Below are 18644 nucleotides of genomic sequence, written 5' to 3'. Positions count from 1 at the left end.
TGGTCAGTTCTTGAGCTTCGAACGGACAGAAAGGTGAGAAATTGTCGCTTTTTCTCCCATTTGTGCCCACGTGTCACTTTCAACGTACCTCTCTATAACATGACCCAGCTGTGATGTAAGTGGTCGCATTGATTTGATTTTTGGTTTGCTTGTAGGCCGCTGGCACCTGCATTCAGTGATGCCGAAAAGTTGGCACTGCTGTGAATAGTTTAGTCGGAAAGTGAAGAATCATGGGCAAAAAGGCCCAAAACTTCGAGATAGTTTTATTTCAGCTTTGAGCAGCCCTGGGCGAAGTGTTTATTGAAATGTGGAATTTTTCTTGGTGCACTTCCCTATGTCCAGCTAAACAACAAGGTCCGGGTGGCCATAGTCAGTTCTTGAGCTTCGAACGGGCAGAAAGGTGAGAAATTGTCGCTTTTTCTCCCATTTGTGCCCACGTGTCACTTTCAACGTACCTCTCTATAACATGACCCAGCTGTGATGTGAGTGGTCGCATTGATTTGATTTTTGGTTTGTTTGTAGGCCGCTGGCAGCTGCACTAGGTAATGCCGAAAAATTGGCACTGCTGTGAATAGTTTAGTCGCAAAGTAAAGAATCACGGGCAAAAAGGCCCAAAACTTCGAGATAGTTTGATATCAGCTTTGAGCGGCTCTGGGCGAGTTGTTTATTGAAATGTGGAATTTTTTCGTGGTTCACTTCCCTATGTCCAGCTAAACAACAAGATCAGGGTGGCGATGGTCAGTTCTTGAGCTTCAAACGGGCAGAAAGGTGAGAAATTGTGTCTTTTTGCCCATTTGTGCCCAAGTGTCACTTTTAACGTACCTCTCTATAACATGACCCAGCTGTGATGTGAGTGGTCGCATTGATTTGATTTTTGGTTTGCTTGTAGACCGCTGGCACCCGCATTCAGTAATGCCGAAAATTAGCCACTGCTGTGAATAGTTTAGTCCCAAAGTGAAGAATCACGGGCAAAAAGGCCCAAAACTTCGAGATAGTTTGATATCAGCTTTGAGCAGCCCTGGGCGAGTTGTTTATTGAAATGTGGAATTTTTTCTTGGTACACTTCCCTATATCCAGCTTAACAACAAGATCAGGGTGGCGATGGTCAGTTCTTGAGCTTCGAACGGGCAGATAGATGAGAAATTGTCGCTTTTTGCCCATTTGTGCCCACGTGTCACTTTCAACGTACCTCTCTATAACATGACCCAGCTGTGATGTGAGTGGTCGCATTGATTTGATTTTTGGTTTGCTTGTAGACCGCTGGCACACGCATTCAGTGACTATGAAAATTTGGCACTGCTGTGAATAGTTTAGTCGAAAAGTGAAGAATCACGGGCAAAAAGGCCCAAAACTTCGAGATAGTTTGATATCAGCTTTGAGCAGCCCTGGGCGAAGTGTTTATTGAAATGTGGAATTTTTTCTTGGTGGACTTCCCTACGTCCAGCAAAACAACAAGATCAGGGTGAAGATGGTCAGTTCTTGAGCTTCGAACGGGCAGATAGGTGAGAAATTGTCGCTTTTTGCCCAATTTGTGCCCACGTGTCACTTTCAACGTACCTCTCTATAGCATGACCCAGCTGTGATGTGAGTGGTCGCATTGATTTGATTTTTGGTTTGCTTGTAGGCCGCTAGCACCCGCATTCAGTGATGCCGAAAAGTTGGCACTGCTGTGAATAGTTTAGTCGCAAAGTGAAGAATCACGGGCAAAAAGGCCCAAAACTTCGAGATAGTTTGATATCAGCTTTGAGCAGCCCTGGGCGAGGTGTTTATTGAAATGTGGAATTTTTCTTGGTGCACTTCCCTATGTCCAGCTAAAAAACAAGATCAGGGTGGCCATAGTCAGTTCTTGAGCTTCGAACGGGCAGAAAGGTGAGAAATTGTCGCTTTTTCTCCCATTTGTGCCCACGTGTCACTTTCAACGTACCTCTCTATAACATGACCCAGCTGTGATGTGAGTGGTCGCATTGATTTGATTTTTGGTTTGTTTGTAGGCCGCTGGCACCCGCATTCAGTAATGCTGAAAATTTGGCACCGCTATGAATAGTTTAGTTGCAAAGTGAAGAATCACGGGCAAAAAGGCCCAAAACTTCGAGATAGTTTGATATCAGCTTTGAGCAGCCCTGGGCGAAGTGTTTATTGAAATGTGGAATTTTTTCTTGGTTCACTTCCCTATGTCCAGTTGAACAACAAGATGAGGGTGGCGATGGTCAGTTCTTGAGCTTCGAACGGGCAGAAAGGTAAGAAATTGTCGCTTTTTGCCCATTTGTGCCCACGTGTCACTTTCAACGTACCTCTCTATAACATGACCCAGCTGTGATGTGAGTGGTCGCATTGATTTGATTTTTGGTTTGCTTGTAGGCCGCTGGCACTCGCATTCAGTAATGCCAAAAATTTGGCACTGCTGTGAATAGTTTAGTCCCAAAGTGAAGAATCACGGGCAAAAAGGCCCAAAACTTCGAGATAGTTTGATATCAGCTTTGAGCAGCCCTGGGCAAGTTGTTTATTGAAATGTGGAATTTTTCTTGGTGCACTTCCCTATGTCCAGCTAAAAAACAAGATCAGGGTGGCCATAGTCAGTTCTTGAGCTTCGAACGGGCAGAAAGGTGAGAAATTGTCGCATTTTCTCCCATTTGTGCCCACGTGTCACTTTCAACGTACCTCTCTATAACATGACCCAGCTGTGATGTGAGTGGTCGCATTGATTTTATTTTTGGTTTGCTTGTAGGCCGCTGGCACCCGCATTCAGTAATGCCGAAAATTTGGCACTGCTATGAATAGTTTAGTTGCAAAGTGAAGAATCACGGGCAAAAAGGCCCAAAACTTCGAGATAGTTTGATATCAGCTTTGAGCAGCCCTGGGCGAAGTGTTTATTGAAATGTGGAATTTTTTCTTGGTGCACTTCCCTATGTCCAGTTGAACAACAAGATAAGGGTGGCGATGGTCAGTTCTTGAGCTTCAAACGAGCAGAAAGGTGAGAAATTGTCGCTTTTTGCCCATTTGTGCCCACGTGTCACTTTCAACGTACCTCTCTATAACATGACCCAGCTGTGATGTGAGTGGTCGCATTGATTTGATTTTTTGTTTGCTTGTAGGCCGCTGGCACCCGCATTCAGTAATGCCAAAAATTTGGCACTGCTGTGAATAGTTTAGTCCCAAAGTGAAGAATCACGGGCAAAAGGCCCAAAACTTCGAGATAGTTTGATATCAGCTTTGAGCAGGCCTGGGCAAGTTGTTTATTGAAATGTGGAATTTTTCTTGGTTCACTCCCCTATGTCCAGCTAAACAACAAGATCAGGGTGGTGATGGTCAGTTCGTGAGCTTCGAACGGGCAGAAAGGTGAGAAATTGTCGCTTTTTGCCCATTTGTGCCCACGTGTCACTTTCAACGTACCTCTCTATAACATGACCCAGCTGTGATGTGAGTGGTCGCATTGATTTGATTTTTGGTTTGCTTGTAGGCCTCTGGCACCCGCATTCAGTGACTACGAAAATTTGGCCATGCTGAGAATAGTTTAGTCGCAAAGTGAAGAATCACGGGCAAAAAGGCCCAAAACTTCGAGATAGTTTGATATAAGCTTTGAGCAGCCCTGGGCGAAGGGTTTATTGAAATGTGGAATTGTTTCTTGGCGCACTTCCCTATGTCCAGCTAAACAACAAGATCAGGGTGGCGATGGTTAGTTCTTGAGCTTCGAACAGGCAGAAAGGTGAGGAATTGTCGCTTTTTGCCCATTTGTGCCCACGTGTCACTTTCAACGTACCTCTCTATAACATGACCCAGCTGTGATGGGAGTTGTCGCATTGATTTGATTTTAGGTTTGCTTGTAGGCCGCTAGCAACCGCATTCAGTGATGCCGAAAAGTTGGCACTGCTGTGGCAAAAAGGCCCAAAACTTCGAGATAGTTTCATTTCAGCTTTGAGCAGCCCTGCGCGAAGTGTTTATTGAAATGTGGAATTTTTCTTGGTGCACTTCCCTATGTCCAGCTAAACAACAAGATCCGGGTGGCCATAGTCAGTTCTTGAGCTTCGAACGGGCAGAAAGGTGAGACATTGTCGCTTTTTCTCCCATTTGTGCCCACGTGTCACTTTCAACGTACCTCTCTATAACATGACCCAGCTGTGATGTGAGTGGTCGCATTGATTTGATTTTTGGTTTGCTTGTAGGCCGCTGGCACCCGCATTCAGTGATGCCGAAAATTTGGCACTGCTGTGAATACTTTAGTCGCAAAGTGAAGAATCACGGGCAAAAAGGCCCAAAGCTTCGAGATAGTTTGATATCAGCTTTGAGCAGCCCTGGGCGAAGTTTTTATTGAAATGTGGAATTTTTTCTTGGTGCGCTTCCCTATGTCCAGCTAAACAACAAGATGAGGGTGGCGATGGTCAGTTCTTGAGCTTCGAACCGGCAGAAAGGTGAGAAATTGTCGCTTTTTGCCCATTTGTGCCCACGTGTCACTTTCAACGTACCTCTCTATAACATGACCCAGCTGTGATGTGAGTGGTCGCATTGATTTGATTTTTGGTTTGCTTGTAGGCCGCTGACACCCGCATTCGGTGACGCCCAAAATTTGGCACTGCTGTGAATAGTTTAGTCGCAAAGTGAAGAATCACAGCCAAAAAGGCCCAAAACTTCGAGACAGTTTTATTTCAGCTTTCAGCAGCCCTGGGCGAAGTGTTTATTGAAATGTGGAATTTTTCTTGGTGCACTTCCCTATGTGCAGCTAAACAACAAGATCAGGGTGGCCATGGTCACTTCTTGAGCTTCGAACGGGCAGAAAGGTGAGAAATTGTCGCTTTTTCTCCCATTTGTGCCCACGTGTCACTTTCAACATACCTCTCTATAACATGAACCAGTTGAGATGTGAGTGGTCGCATTGATTTGATTTTTGGTTTGCTCGTAGGCAGCTGGCACCTGCATTCAGTAATGCCGAAAAATTGGCACTGCTGTGAATAGTTTAGTCGCAAAGTGAAGAATCACGGGCAAAGAGGCCCAAAACTTCGAGATAGTTTGATATCAGCTTTGAGCAGCCCTGGGCAAAGTGTTTATTGAAACGTGGAATTTTTTCTTGGTTCACTTCCCTATGTCCAGCTAAACAACAAGATCAGGGCGGCGATGGTCAGTTCTTGAGCTTCGAACGGGCAGAAAGGTGAGAAATTGTCGCTTTTTGCCCATTTGTGCCCACGTGTCACTTTCAACGTACCTCTCTATAACATGACCCAGCTGTGATGTGAGTGGTCGCATTGATTTGATTTTTGGTTTGCTTGTAGGCCGCTGACACCCGCATTCGGTGACGCCCAAAATTTGGCACTGCTGTGAATAGTTTAGTCGCAAAGTGAAGAATCACAGCCAAAAAGGCCCAAAACTTCGAGACAGTTTTATTTCAGCTTTCAGCAGCCCTGGGCGAAGTGTTTATTGAAATGTGGAATTTTTCTTGGTGCACTTCCCTATGTGCAGCTAAACAACAAGATCAGGGTGGCCATGGTCACTTCTTGAGCTTCGAACGGGCAGAAAGGTGAGAAATTGTCGCTTTTTCTCCCATTTGTGCCCACGTGTCACTTTCAACATACCTCTCTATAACATGAACCAGTTGAGATGTGAGTGGTCGCATTGATTTGATTTTTGGTTTGCTCGTAGGCAGCTGGCACCTGCATTCAGTAATGCCGAAAAATTGGCACTGCTGTGAATAGTTTAGTCGCAAAGTGAAGAATCACGGGCAAAAAGGCCCAAAACTTCGAGATAGTTTGATATCAGCTTTGAGCAGCCCTGGGCGAGGTGTTTATTGAAACGTGGAATTTTTTCTTGGTTCACTTCCCTATGTCCAGCTAAACAACAAGATCAGGGCGGCGATGGTCAGTTCTTGAGCTTCGAACGGGCAGAAAGGTGAGAAATTGTCGCTTTTTGCCCATTTGTGCCCACGTGTCACTTTCAACGTACCTCTCTATAACATGACCCAGCTGTGATGTGAGTGGTCGCATTGATTTGATTTTTGGTTTGCTTGTAGGCCGCTGGCACCCGCATTCAGTGACGGCGAAAATTTGGCACTGCTGTGAATAGTTTAGTCACAAAGTGAAGAATCACGGCAAAAAGGCCCAAAACTTCGAGACAGTTTGATATCAGCTTTGAGCAGCCCTGGGCGAAGTATTTATTGAAATGTGGAATTTTTCTTGTTGCACTTCCCTATGTTAAGCTAAACAACAAGATCAGGGTGGCCATGGTCAGTTCTTGAACTTCGAACGGGGAGATAGGTGAGAAATTGTCGCTTTTTGCCCATTTGTGCCCACGTGTCACTTTCAACGTACCTCTCTATAACATGACCCAGCTGTGATGTGAGTGGTCGCATTGATTTGATTTTTGGTTTGCTTGTAGGCCGCTGACACCCGCATTCGGTGACGCCCAAAATTTGGCACTGCTGTGAATAGTTTAGTCGCAAAGTGAAGAATCACAGCCAAAAAGGCCCAAAACTTCGAGACAGTTTTATTTCAGCTTTCAGCAGCCCTGGGCGAAGTGTTTATTGAAATGTGGAATTTTTCTTGGTGCACTTCCCTATGTGCAGCTAAACAACAAGATCAGGGTGGCCATGGTCACTTCTTGAGCTTCGAACGGGCAGAAAGGTGAGAAATTGTCGCTTTTTCTCCCATTTGTGCCCACGTGTCACTTTCAACATACCTCTCTATAACATGAACCAGTTGAGATGTGAGTGGTCGCATTGATTTGATTTTTGGTTTGCTCGTAGGCAGCTGGCACCTGCATTCAGTAATGCCGAAAAATTGGCACTGCTGTGAATAGTTTAGTCGCAAAGTGAAGAATCACGGGCAAAAAGGCCCAAAACTTCGAGATAGTTTGATATCAGCTTTGAGCAGCCCTGGGCGAGGTGTTTATTGAAACGTGGAATTTTTTCTTGGTTCACTTCCCTATGTCCAGCTAAACAACAAGATCAGGGCGGCGATGGTCAGTTCTTGAGCTTCGAACGGGCAGAAAGGTGAGAAATTGTCGCTTTTTGCCCATTTGTGCCCACGTGTCACTTTCAACGTACCTCTCTATAACATGACCCAGCTGTGATGTGAGTGGTCGCATTGATTTGATTTTTGGTTTGCTTGTAGGCCGCTGGCACCCGCATTCAGTGACGGCGAAAATTTGGCACTGCTGTGAATAGTTTAGTCACAAAGTGAAGAATCACGGCAAAAAGGCCCAAAACTTCGAGACAGTTTGATATCAGCTTTGAGCAGCCCTGGGCGAAGTATTTATTGAAATGTGGAATTTTTCTTGTTGCACTTCCCTATGTTAAGCTAAACAACAAGATCAGGGTGGCCATGGTCAGTTCTTGAACTTCGAACGGGGAGATAGGTGAGAAATTGTCGCTTTTTGCCCATTTGTGCCCACGTGTCACTTTCAACGTACCTCTCTATAACATGACCCAGCTGTGATGTGAGTGGTCGCATTGATTTGATTTTTGGTTTGCTTGTAGGCCGCTGGCACGCGCATTCAGTAATGCCGAAAGATTGGCACTGCTGTGAATAGTTTAGTCGCAAAGTGAAGAATCACGGGCAAAAAGGCCCAAAACTTCGAGATAGTTTGATATCAGCTTTGAGCAGCCCTGGGCAAAGTGTTTATTGAAACGTGGAATTTTTTCTTGGTTCACTTCCCTATGTCCAGCTAAACAACAAGATCAGGGCGGCGATGGTCAGTTCTTGAGCTTCGAACGGGCAGAAAGGTGAGAAATTGTCGCTTTTTGCCCATTTGTGCCCACGTGTCACTTTCAACGTACCTCTCTATAACATGACCCAGCTGTGACGTGAGTGGTCGCATTGATTTGATTTTTGGTTTGCTTGTAGGCCGCTGGCACCCGCATTAAGTGACGACGAAAATTTGGCACTGCTGTGAATAGTTTAGTCACAAAGTGAAGAATCACGGCAAAAAGGCCCAAAACTTCGAGACAGTTTGATATCAGCTTTGAGCAGCCCTGGGCGAAGTGTTTATTGAAATGTGGAATTTTTCTTGTTGCACTTCCCTATGTTAAGCTAAACAACAAGATCAGGGTGGCCATGGTCAGTTCTTGAACTTCGAACGGGGAGATAGGTGAGAAATTGTCGCTTTTTGCCCATTTGTGCCCACGTGTCACTTTCAACGTACCTCTCTATAACATGACCCAGCTGTGATGTGAGTGGTCGCATTGATTTGATTTTTGGTTTGCTTGTAGGCCGCTGGCACGCGCATTCAGTAATGCCGAAAGATTGGCACTGCTGTGAATAGTTTAGTCGCAAAGTGAAGAATCACGGGCAAAAAGGCCCAAAACTTCGAGATAGTTTGATATCAGCTTTGAGCAGCCCTGGGCGAAATGTGTTTATTGAAATGTGGAATTTTTTCTTGGTGCAGTTCCCTATGTCCAGCTAAACATCAAGATCAGGGCGGCGATGGTCAGTTCTTGAGCTTCGAACGGGCAGAAAGGTGAGAAATTGTCGCTTTTTGCCCATTTGTGCACACGTGTCACTTTCAACGTACCTCTCTATAACATGACCCAGCTGTGATGTGAGTGGTCGCATTGATTTGATTTTTGGTTTGCTTGTAGGCCGCTGGCACGCGCATTCAGTAATGCCGAAAAATTGGCACTGCTGTAAATAGTTTAGTCGCAAAGTGAAGAATCACGGGCAAAAAGGCCCAAAACTTCGATATAGTTTTATATCAGCTTTGAGCAGCCCTGGGCGAAGTGTTTATTGAAATGTGGAATTTTTTCTTGGTGCACTTCTCTATGTCCAGCTAAACAACAAGATCAGGGCGGCGATGGTTAGTTCTTGAGCTTCGAACGGGCAGAAAGGTGAGAAATTGTCGCTTTTTGCCCATTTGTGCCCACGTGTCACTTTCAACGTACCTCTCTATAACATGACCCAGCTGTGATGTGAGTGGTCGCATTGATTTGATTTTTGTTTGGCTTGTAGGCCGCTGGCACCCGCATTAAGTGACGACGAAAATTTGGCACTGCTGTGAATAGTTTAGTCACAAAGTGAAGAATCACGGGCAAAATGGCCCAAAACTTCGAGACAGTTCTATTTCAGCTTTCAGCAGCCCTGGGCGAAGTGTTTATTGAAATGTGGAATTTTTCTTGGTGCACTTCCCTATGTCCAGCTAAACAACAAGATCAGGGTGGCCATGGTCACTTCTTGAGCTTCGAACGGGCAGAAAGGTGAGAAATTGTCGCTTTTTCTCCCATTTGTGCCCACGTGTCACTTTCAACGTACCTCTCTATAACAGTGATGTGAGTGGTCGCATTGATTTGATTTTTGGTTTGCTTGTAGGCCGCTGGCACCCGCATTCATGGACGACGAAAAGTTGGCACTGCTGTGAATAGTTTAGTCACAAAGTGAAGAATCACGGCAAAAAGGCCCAAAACTTCGAGACTGTTTTATATCAGCTTTGAGCAGCCCTGGGCGAAGTGTTTATTGAAATGTGGAATTTTTCTTGCTGCACTTCCCTATGTTAAGCTAAACAACAAGATCAGGGTGGCCATGGTCAGTTCTTGAACTTCGAACGGGGAGATAGGTGAGAAATTGTCGCTTTTTGCCCATTTGTGCCCACGTGTCACTTTCAACGTACCTCTCTATAACATGACCCAGCCGTGATGTTAGTGGTCGCATTGATTTGATTTTTGGTTTGCTTGTAGGCCGCTGGCACCTGCATTCAGTGATGACGAAAATTTGGCACTGCCGTGAATAGTTTAGTCACAAAGTGAAGAATCACGGGCAAAAAGGCCCAAAACTTCGAGAACGTTTTATATCAGCTTTGAGCAGCCCTGGGCGAAGTGTTTATTCAAATGTGGAATTTTTCTTTTTGCACTTCCCTATGTTAAGCTATGGCGTCACTGAATGCGGGTGCTAGCGGCCTACAATTAAACCAAAAATCAAATCAATACGACCACTCACATCAGAGCTGGGTCATGTTATAGAGAGGTACGTTGAAAGTGACACGTGGGCACAAATGGGCAAAAAGCGACAATTTCTCACCTTTCTGCCCGTTCGAAGCTCAAGAACTGACCATCGCCGCCCTGATCTTGTTGTTTAGCTGGACATAGCGAAGTGCAGGAAGAAAAAATTCCACATTTCAATAAACACATTTCGCCCAGGGCTGCTCAAAGCTGATATCAAACTATCTCGAAGTTTTGGGCCTTTTTGCCCGTGATTCTTCACTTTGCGACTAAACTATTCACAGCAGTGCCAATTTTTCGGCATTACTGAATGCGCACGCCAGCGGCCTACAAGCAAACCAAAAATCAAATCAATGCGACCACTCACATCACAGCTGGGTCATGTTATAGAGAGGTACGTTGAAAGTGACACGTGGAGACAAATGAGCAAAAAGCGACAATTTCTCACCTTTCTGCCCGTTTGAAGCTCAAGAACTGACCATCGCCGCCCTGATCTTGTTGTTTAGCTGGGCATAGGGAAGTGCTCAAAGAAAAAATTCCACATTTCAATAAACACTTCGCCCAGGGCTGCTCAAAGCTGATATCAAACTATCTCGAAGTTTTGGGCCTTTTTGCCCGTGATTCTTCACTTTGCGACTAAACCATTCACAGCAGTGCCAATTTTTCGGCATTACTGAATGCGGGTGCCAGCGGCCTAGAAGCAAACCAAAATTCAAATCAATGCGACCACTCACATCACAGCTGGGTCATGTTATAGAGAGGTACGTTGAAAGTGACACGTGGGCACAAATGGGCAAAAAGCGACAATTTCTCACCTTTCTGCCCGTTCGAAGCTCAAGAACTGACCATCGCCACCCTGATCTTGTTGTTTAGCTGGACATAGGGAAGAAAAACCAAGAAAAAATTTCACATTTCAATAAACAACTCGCCCAGGGCTGCTCAAAGCTGATATCAAACTATCTCGAAGTTTTGGGCCTTTTTGCCCGTGATTCTTCACTTTTCGACTAAACTATTGACAGCAGTGCCAAATTTTCGGAGTCACTGAATGCGAGTGCCAGCGGCCTACAAGAAAACCAAAAATCAAATCAATAATACGACCACACACATCACAGCTGCGCCATGTTATAGAGAGGTACGTTGAAAGTGACACGTGGGCACAAATGGGAGAAAAAGCGACAATTTCTCACCTTTCTGCCCGTTCGAAGCTAAAGAACTGACCATCGCCACCCTCATCTTGTTGTTTAGATCGACATAAGGAAGTGCACCAAAACAATTTCCACATTTCAATTAACACTTCGCCCAGGGCTGCTCAAAGCTGAAATAAAACTGTCTCGAAGTTTTGGGCCTTTTTGGCCGTGATTGTTAACTTTGCGACTAAACTATTCACAGCAGTGCCAAATTTTCGGCGTCACTGAATGCGGGTGCCAGCGGCCTACAAGCCTACAAGCAAACCCAAAATCAAATCAATGCGACAACTCACTTCACAGCTTGGACATGTTATAGAGAGGTACATTGAAAGTGACATGTGGGCACAAATGGGAGAAAAAGCGACAATTTCTCACCTTCCTGCCCGTTCGAAGCTCAAGAACTGACCATGGTCACCCTGATCTTGTTGTTTAGCTGGACATAGGGAATTGCCCCAAGAAAAAATTCCACATTTCAATAAATACTTCGCCCAGGGCTGCTCAAAGCTGATATCAAACTATCTCGAAGTTTTGGGCCTTTTTTGCCCGTGATTCTTCACTTCGTGACTAAACTATTCACAGCAGTGCCAAATTTTTGTTGTCACAGAATGCGGGTGCCAGCGGCCTAAAAGCAAACCAAAAATCAAATCAATGCGACCACTCACATCACAGCTGGGTCATGTTATAGAGAGGTACGTTGAAAGTGACACGTGGGCACAAATGGGCAAAAAGCGACAATTTCTCACCTTTCTGCCCGTTCGAAGCTCAAGAACTGACCATCGCCACCCTGATCTTGTTGCTTAGCTGGACATAGGGAAGTGAACCAAGAAAAAAATCCGCATTTCAATAAACACTTCGCCCAGGGCTGCTCAAAGCTGAAATAAAACTATCTCGAAGTTTTGGGCCTTTTTTGCCCGTGATTCTTCACTTTTCGACTAAACTATTGACAGCAGTGCCAAATTTTTGGCGTCACTGAATGCGAGTGCCAGCGGCCTACAAGAAAACCAAAAATCAAATCAATAATACGACACAACACATCACAGCTGGGCCACGTTATAGAGAGGTACGTTGAAAGTGACACGTGGGCACAAATGGGAGAAAAAGCGACAATTTCTCACCTTTCTGCCCGTTCGAAGCTAAAGAACTGACCATCGCCACCCTCATCTTGTTGTTTAGATCGACATAGGGAAGTGCACCAAAACAATTTCCACATTTCAATTAACACTTCGCTCAGGGCTGCTCAAAGCTGAAATAAAACTGTCTCGAAGTTTTGGGCCTTTTTGGCCGTGATTGTTAACTTTGCGACTAAACTATTCACAGCAGTGCCAAATTTTCGGCGTCACTGAATGCGGGTGTCAGCGGCCTACAAGCAAACCAAAAATAAAATCAATAATACGACCACACACATCACAGATGGGTCATGTTATAGAGAGGTACGTTGAAAGTGACACGTGGGCACAAATGGGCAAAAAGCGACAATTTCTCACCTTTCTGCCCGTTCGATGCTCAAGAACTGACCATCTCCACCCTGATCTTGTTGTTTAGCTGGACATAGGGAAGTGCACCAAGGAAAATTTCCACATTTCAATAAACACTTCGCCCAGGGCAGCTCAAAGCTGATATCAAACTATCTCGAAGTTTTTGGCCTTTTTGCCCGTGATTCTTCATTTTGCGACTAAACTATTCACAGGAGTGCAAATTTTTTGGCATTACTCAATGCGGGTGCCAGCGGCCTACAAGCAAACCAAAAATCAAATCAATGCGACCACTCACATCTCAGCTGGGTCATGTTATAGAGAGGTACGTTGAAAGTGACACGTGGGCACAAATGGGCAAAAAGCGATAATTTCTCACCTTTCTGCCCGTTTGAAGCTCAAGAACTGACCATCGCCACCCTGATCTTGTTGTTTAGCTGGACATAGGGAAGTGCACCAAGAAAAATTTCAACATTTTAATAAACACTTCGCCCAGGGCTGCTCAAAGCTGATATCAAACTATCTCGAAGTTTTGGGCCTTTTTGCCCGTGATTCTTCACTTTGTGACTAAACTATTCACAGCAGTGCCAAATTTTCGTCATCACTGAATGCGGGTGCCAGCGGCCTACAAGCAAACCTAAAATCAAATCAATGCGACCACTCACATCACAGCTGGGTCATGTTATAGAGAGGTACGTTGAAAGTGACACGTGGAGACAAATGAGCAAAAAGCGACAATTTCTCACCTTTCTGCCCGTTCGAAGCTCAAGAACTGACCATCGCCGCCCTGATCTTGTTGTTTAGCTGGACATAGGGAAGTGCACAAAGAAAAAATTCCACATTTCAATAAACACTTCGCCCAGGGCTGCTCAAAGCTGATATCAAACTATCTCGAAGTTTTGGGCCTTTTTGCCCGTGATTCTTCACTTTGCGACTAAACTATTCACAGCAGTGCCAATTTTTCGGCATTACTGAATGCGGGTGCCAGCGGCCTAGAAGCAAACCAAAAATCAAATCAATGCGACCACTCACATCACAGCTGGGTCATGTTATAGAGAGGTATGTTGAAGGTGACACGTGGGCACAAATGGGCAAAAAGCGACAATTTCTCACCTTTCTGCCCGTTCGAAGCTCAAGAACTGACCATCGCCACCCTGATCTTGTTGTTTAGCTGGACATAGGGAAGAAAAACCAAGAAAAAATTCCACATTTCAATAAACAACTCGCCCAGGGCTGCTCAAAGCTGATATCAAACTATCTCGAAGTTTTGGGCCTTTTTGCCCGTGATTCTTCACTTTTCGACTAAACTATTGACAGCAGTGCCAAATTTTCGGCATCACTGAATGCGAGTGCCAGCGGCCTACAAGAAAACCAAAAATCAAATCAATAATACGACCACACACATCACAGCTGGGCCATGTTATAGAGAGGTACGTTGAAAGTGACACGTGGGCACAAATGGGAGAAAAAGCGACAATTTCTCACCTTTCTGCCCGTTCGAAGCTAAAGAACTGACCATCGCCACCCTCATCTTGTTGTTTAGATCGACATAGGGAAGTGCACCAAAACAATTTCCACATTTCAATTAACACTTCGCCCAGGGCTGCTCAAAGCTGAAATAAAACTGTCTCGAAGTTTTGGGCCTTTTTGGCCGTGATTGTTAACTTTGCGAGACTAAACTATTCACAGCAGTGCCAAATTTTCGGCGTCACTGAATGCGGGTGCCAGCGGCCTACAAGCAAACCCAAAATCAAATCAATGCGACAACTCACTTCACAGCTTGGTCATGTTATAGAGAGGTACATTGAAAGTGACATGTGGGCACAAATGGGAGAAAAAGCGACAATTTCTCACCTTCCTGCCCGTTCGAAGCTCAAGAACTGACCATGGTCACCCTGATCTTGTTGTTTAGCTGGACATAGGGAATTGCCCCAAGAAAAAATTCCACATTTCAATAAATACTTCGCCCAGGGCTGCTCAAAGCTGATATCAAACTATCTCGAAGTTTTGGGCCTTTTTGCCCGTGATTCTTCACTTCGTGACTAAACTATTCACAGCAGTGCCAAATTTTTGTTGTCACAGAATGCGGGTGCCAGCGGCCTAAAAGCAAACTAAAAATCAAATCAATGCGACCACTCACATCACAGCTGGGTCATGTTATAGAGAGGTACGTTGAAAGTGACACGTGGGCAAAAATGGGCAAAAAGCGACAATTTCTCACCTTTCTGCCCGTTCGAAGCTCAAGAACTGACCATCGCCACCCTGATCTTGTTGCTTAGCTGGACATAGGGAAGTGAACCAAGAAAAAAATCCGCATTTCAATAAACACTTCGCCCAGGGCTGCTCAAAGCTGAAATAAAACTATCTCGAAGTTTTGGGCCTTTTTTGCCCGTGATTCTTCACTTTTCGACTAAACTATTGACAGCAGTGCCAAATTTTTGGCGTCACTGAATGCGAGTGCCAGCGGCCTACAAGAAAACCAAAAATCAAATCAATAATACGACCACACACATCACAGCTGGGCCACGTTATAGAGAGGTACGTTGAAAGTGACACGTGGGCACAAATGGGAGAAAAAGCGACAATTTCTCACCTTTCTGCCCGTTCGAAGCTAAAGAACTGACCATCGCCACCCTCATCTTGTTGTTTAGATCGACATAGGGAAGTGCACCAAAACAATTTCCACATTTCAATTAACACTTCGCTCAGGGCTGCTCAAAGCTGAAATAAAACTGTCTCGAAGTTTTGGGCCTTTTTGGCCGTGATTGTTAACTTTGCGACTAAACTATTCACAGCAGTGCCAAATTTTCGGCGTCACTGAATGCGGGTGTCAGCGGCCTACAAGCAAACCAAAAATCAAATCAATGCGACCACTCACATCACAGATGGGTCATGTTATAGAGAGGTACGTTGAAAGTGACACGAGGGCACAAATGGGCAAAAAGCGACAATTTCTCACCTTTCTGCCCGTTCGAAGCTCAAGAACTGACCATCGCCACCCTGATCTTGTTGCTTAGCTGGACATAGGGAAGTGAACCAAGAAAACATCCGCATTTCAATAAACACTTCGCCCAGGGCTGCTCAAAGCTGAAATAAAACTATCTCGAAGTTTTGGGCCTTTTTTGCCCGTGATTCTTCACTTTTCGACTAAACTATTGACAGCAGTGCCAAATTTTTGGCGTCACTGAATGCGAGTGCCAGCGGCCTACAAGAAAACCAAAAATCAAATCAATAATACGACCACACACATCACAGCTGGGCCACGTTATAGAGAGGTACGTTGAAAGTGACACGTGGGCACAAATGGGAGAAAAAGCGACAATTTCTCACCTTTCTGCCCGTTCGAAGCTAAAGAACTGACCATCGCCACCCTCATCTTGTTGTTTAGATCGACATAGGGAAGTGCACCAAAACAATTTCCACATTTCAATTAACACTTCGCTCAGGGCTGCTCAAAGCTGAAATAAAACTGTCTCGAAGTTTTGGGCCTTTTTGGCCGTGATTGTTAACTTTGCGACTAAACTATTCACAGCAGTGCCAAATTTTCGGCGTCACTGAATGCGGGTGTCAGCGGCCTACAAGCAAACCAAAAATCAAATCAATGCGACCACTCACATCACAGATGGGTCATGTTATAGAGAGGTACGTTGAAAGTGACACGTGGGCACAAATGGGCAAAAAGCGACAATTTCTCACCTTTCTGCCCGTTCGAAGCTCAAGAACTGACCATCTCCACCCTGATCTTGTTGTTTAGCTGGACATAGGGAAGTGCACCAAGAAAAATTTCCACATTTCAATAAACACTTCGCCCAGGGCAGCTCAAAGCTGATATCAAACTATCTCGAAGTTTTGGGCCTTTTGCCCGTGATTCTTCACTTTGCGACTAAACTATTCACAGCAGTGCCAAATTTTCAGCATTCCTGAATGCGGGTGCCAGCGGCCTACAAGAAAACCAAAAATCATATCAATGCGACCACTCACATCACAGCTGGGTCATGTTATAGAGAGGTACGTTGAAAGTGACACATGGGCACAAATGGGAGAAAAAGCGACAATTTCTCACCTTTCTGCCCGTTCGAAGCTCAAGAACTGACTGTGGCCACCCTGATCTTGTTGTTTAGCTGGACATAGGGAAGTGAACCAAGAAAAATATCCACATTTCAATAAACACTTCGCCCAGGGCTGCTCAAAGCTGATATCAAACTATCTCGAAGTTTTGGGCCTTTTTGCCCGTGATTCTTCACTTTGCGACTAAACTATTCACAGCAGTGCCAAATTTTCGGCATCACTGAATGCGGGTGCCAGCGGCCTACAAGCAAACCAAAAATCAAATCAATGCGACCACTCACATCACAGCTGGGTCATGTTATAGAGAGGTATGTTGAAGGTGACACGTGGGCACAAATGGGCAAAAAGCGACAATTTCTCACCTTTCTGCCCGTTCGAAGCTCAAGAACTGACCATCGCCACTCTGATCTTGTTGTTTAGCTGGACATAGGGAAGTGCACCAAGAAAAAATTCCACATTTCAATAAACACTTCGCCCAGGGCTGCTCAAAGCTGATATCAAACTATCTCGAAGTTTTGGGCCATTTTGCCCTTGATTCTTTACTTTGCGACTAAACTATTCACAGCAGTGCCAATTTTTCGGCATTACTGAGTGCAGCTGCCAGCGGCCTACAAGCAAACCATAAATCAAATCAATGCGACCACTCACATCACAGCTGGGTCATGTTATAGAGAGGTACGTTGAAAGTGACACGTGGGCACAAATGGGTAAAAAGCGACAATTTCTCACCTTTCTGCCCGTTCGAAGCTCAAGAACTGACCATCGCCACCCTGATCTTGTTGTTTAGCTGGACATAGGGAAGTGAACCAAGAAAAAATTCCACATTTCAATAAACACTTCGCCCAGGGCTGCTCAAAATATAAGTTTCCGTGCATGGCACGGTAAGTGGAGTTAGCAACACACCAACATCCTTGCCATAAGCAACACTTGTACATGCATAACATGCACGCACTCCGAACTCCCGCGTTTCCGCACGGGACTGTGCGGAGCATGCGCATTACTCCAATTCACCATGCTGTTGTTTCTTGCTCTTCGCTTTGCTGTGCTGACGGTCAAATTGTTTGACTATCGCGGCCAGTTTCTGATCAATATCCGATCAACCATGTCTCTATCAGTGAGCGATGTCCAGCCAAAACGCTCTTTGCTTTGCTGCGCTGACGGTCAAATTGTTTGACTACCGCGGCCAGTTTCTGATCAATATCCGATCAACCATGTCTCTGTCAGTGAGCGATGTCCAGCCAAAACGCTCTTTGCTTTGCTGCGCTGACGCAGTGACGGTCAAATTGTTTGACAATCGCGGCCAGTTTCTGATCAATATCCGATCAACCATGTCTCTGTCAGTGAGCGATGTCCAGCCATAACGCTCTTTGCTTTGCTGCCTTGACGGTCAAATTGTTTGACAATCGCGGCCAGTTTCTGATCAATATCCGATCAACCATGTCTCTGTCAGTGAGCGATGTCCAGCCAAAATGCGCTCTGCTGAGCTGCGAAACGCACTGGCATCCCGCAATTATTTAGACCCGACAGGAACAAAACCTACTCCGCGGACTCGCCTGCGTGAGTTGAAGTTGGCTCCAGACTACTGTACGCGAGGACTTGGCCGGTCCGGCAGCGGAGCAGAACCTAGCCGAGGCAACTGCAGCCCCATCCCTGGCCTGGGAGACTTAAGTCGGGAGGAGGTTCGCGACGCTTGGAGCACGTATTGTGCGACTTACGCAGCAGCACACCCCTCCAGGGCCCCCGGAGCTGTTTTCGCACCAGCCCATAATCTTGAAGATGGCTCGGAAATTTAGGTCCCTGATGCTGAGCTCTCCTCTCTAAAGCTGACACGAAGTATGCCTGGCGGCTTTGGCCTGTTTCCCCTCATGTCTGGCCCCGGCTTGGCATTTTTGGGAAGGTTCGTACCATGTAGATAAGGCACCACCATTTGGCCTTAGATCCTCCCCCTTCCGTTCAACAGACCGGCTGATGTGGACTCTCAGCCCAACGGCGACTCTGCAACGATCC

General features: G+C 45.5%; 4 long non-coding RNA genes across 5 annotated transcripts in view; 2 read left to right on the top strand and 2 right to left on the bottom strand.

Annotated features, from left to right (window-relative positions):
• Positions 1-5140, top strand: part of LOC135818835 (uncharacterized) — a 191941-nt gene extending 186801 nt beyond the window's left edge. The window contains exon 5 of the long non-coding RNA XR_010553778.1: positions 5083-5140. This is a non-coding gene — a long non-coding RNA (uncharacterized LOC135818835). The remainder of the gene's footprint in view (positions 1-5082) is intronic.
• On the top strand, positions 341-1131 carry LOC135818836 (uncharacterized). The gene is made up of 3 exons (XR_010553779.1): positions 341-400; positions 711-768; positions 1078-1131. It is a non-coding gene; the product is annotated as an uncharacterized LOC135818836 (long non-coding RNA).
• A 5218-nt stretch (positions 5141-10358) lies between the features above and the next one.
• On the bottom strand, positions 10359-14860 carry LOC135818831 (uncharacterized). Its single transcript, XR_010553775.1, has 7 exons — positions 14791-14860; positions 14424-14481; positions 13683-13740; positions 13316-13373; positions 12949-13006; positions 10726-10783; positions 10359-10416 (listed from the first exon to the last, which is right to left on the bottom strand). It is a non-coding gene; the product is annotated as an uncharacterized LOC135818831 (long non-coding RNA).
• A 668-nt stretch (positions 14861-15528) lies between these two features.
• LOC135819000 (uncharacterized) lies at positions 15529-17426 on the bottom strand. Of its 2 annotated transcripts, XR_010553859.1 has the most exons (5): positions 17367-17426; positions 17000-17057; positions 16633-16690; positions 16266-16323; positions 15529-15586 (listed from the first exon to the last, which is right to left on the bottom strand). It is a non-coding gene; the product is annotated as an uncharacterized LOC135819000 (long non-coding RNA). The 2 variants fall into 2 exon arrangements; XR_010553860.1 differs by lacking the exon at positions 17000-17057.
• Between the last annotated feature and the right edge of the window lie 1218 nt (positions 17427-18644).

The sequence above is a fragment of the Sycon ciliatum genome, chromosome 6 (assembly GCF_964019385.1).
Source record: "Sycon ciliatum chromosome 6, ocSycCili1.1, whole genome shotgun sequence".
Lineage (NCBI taxonomy): Eukaryota > Metazoa > Porifera > Calcarea > Leucosolenida > Sycettidae > Sycon > Sycon ciliatum.
Note: the sequence above shows the minus strand (reverse complement) of the source record. Positions and strands in the feature narration are given on the sequence as shown.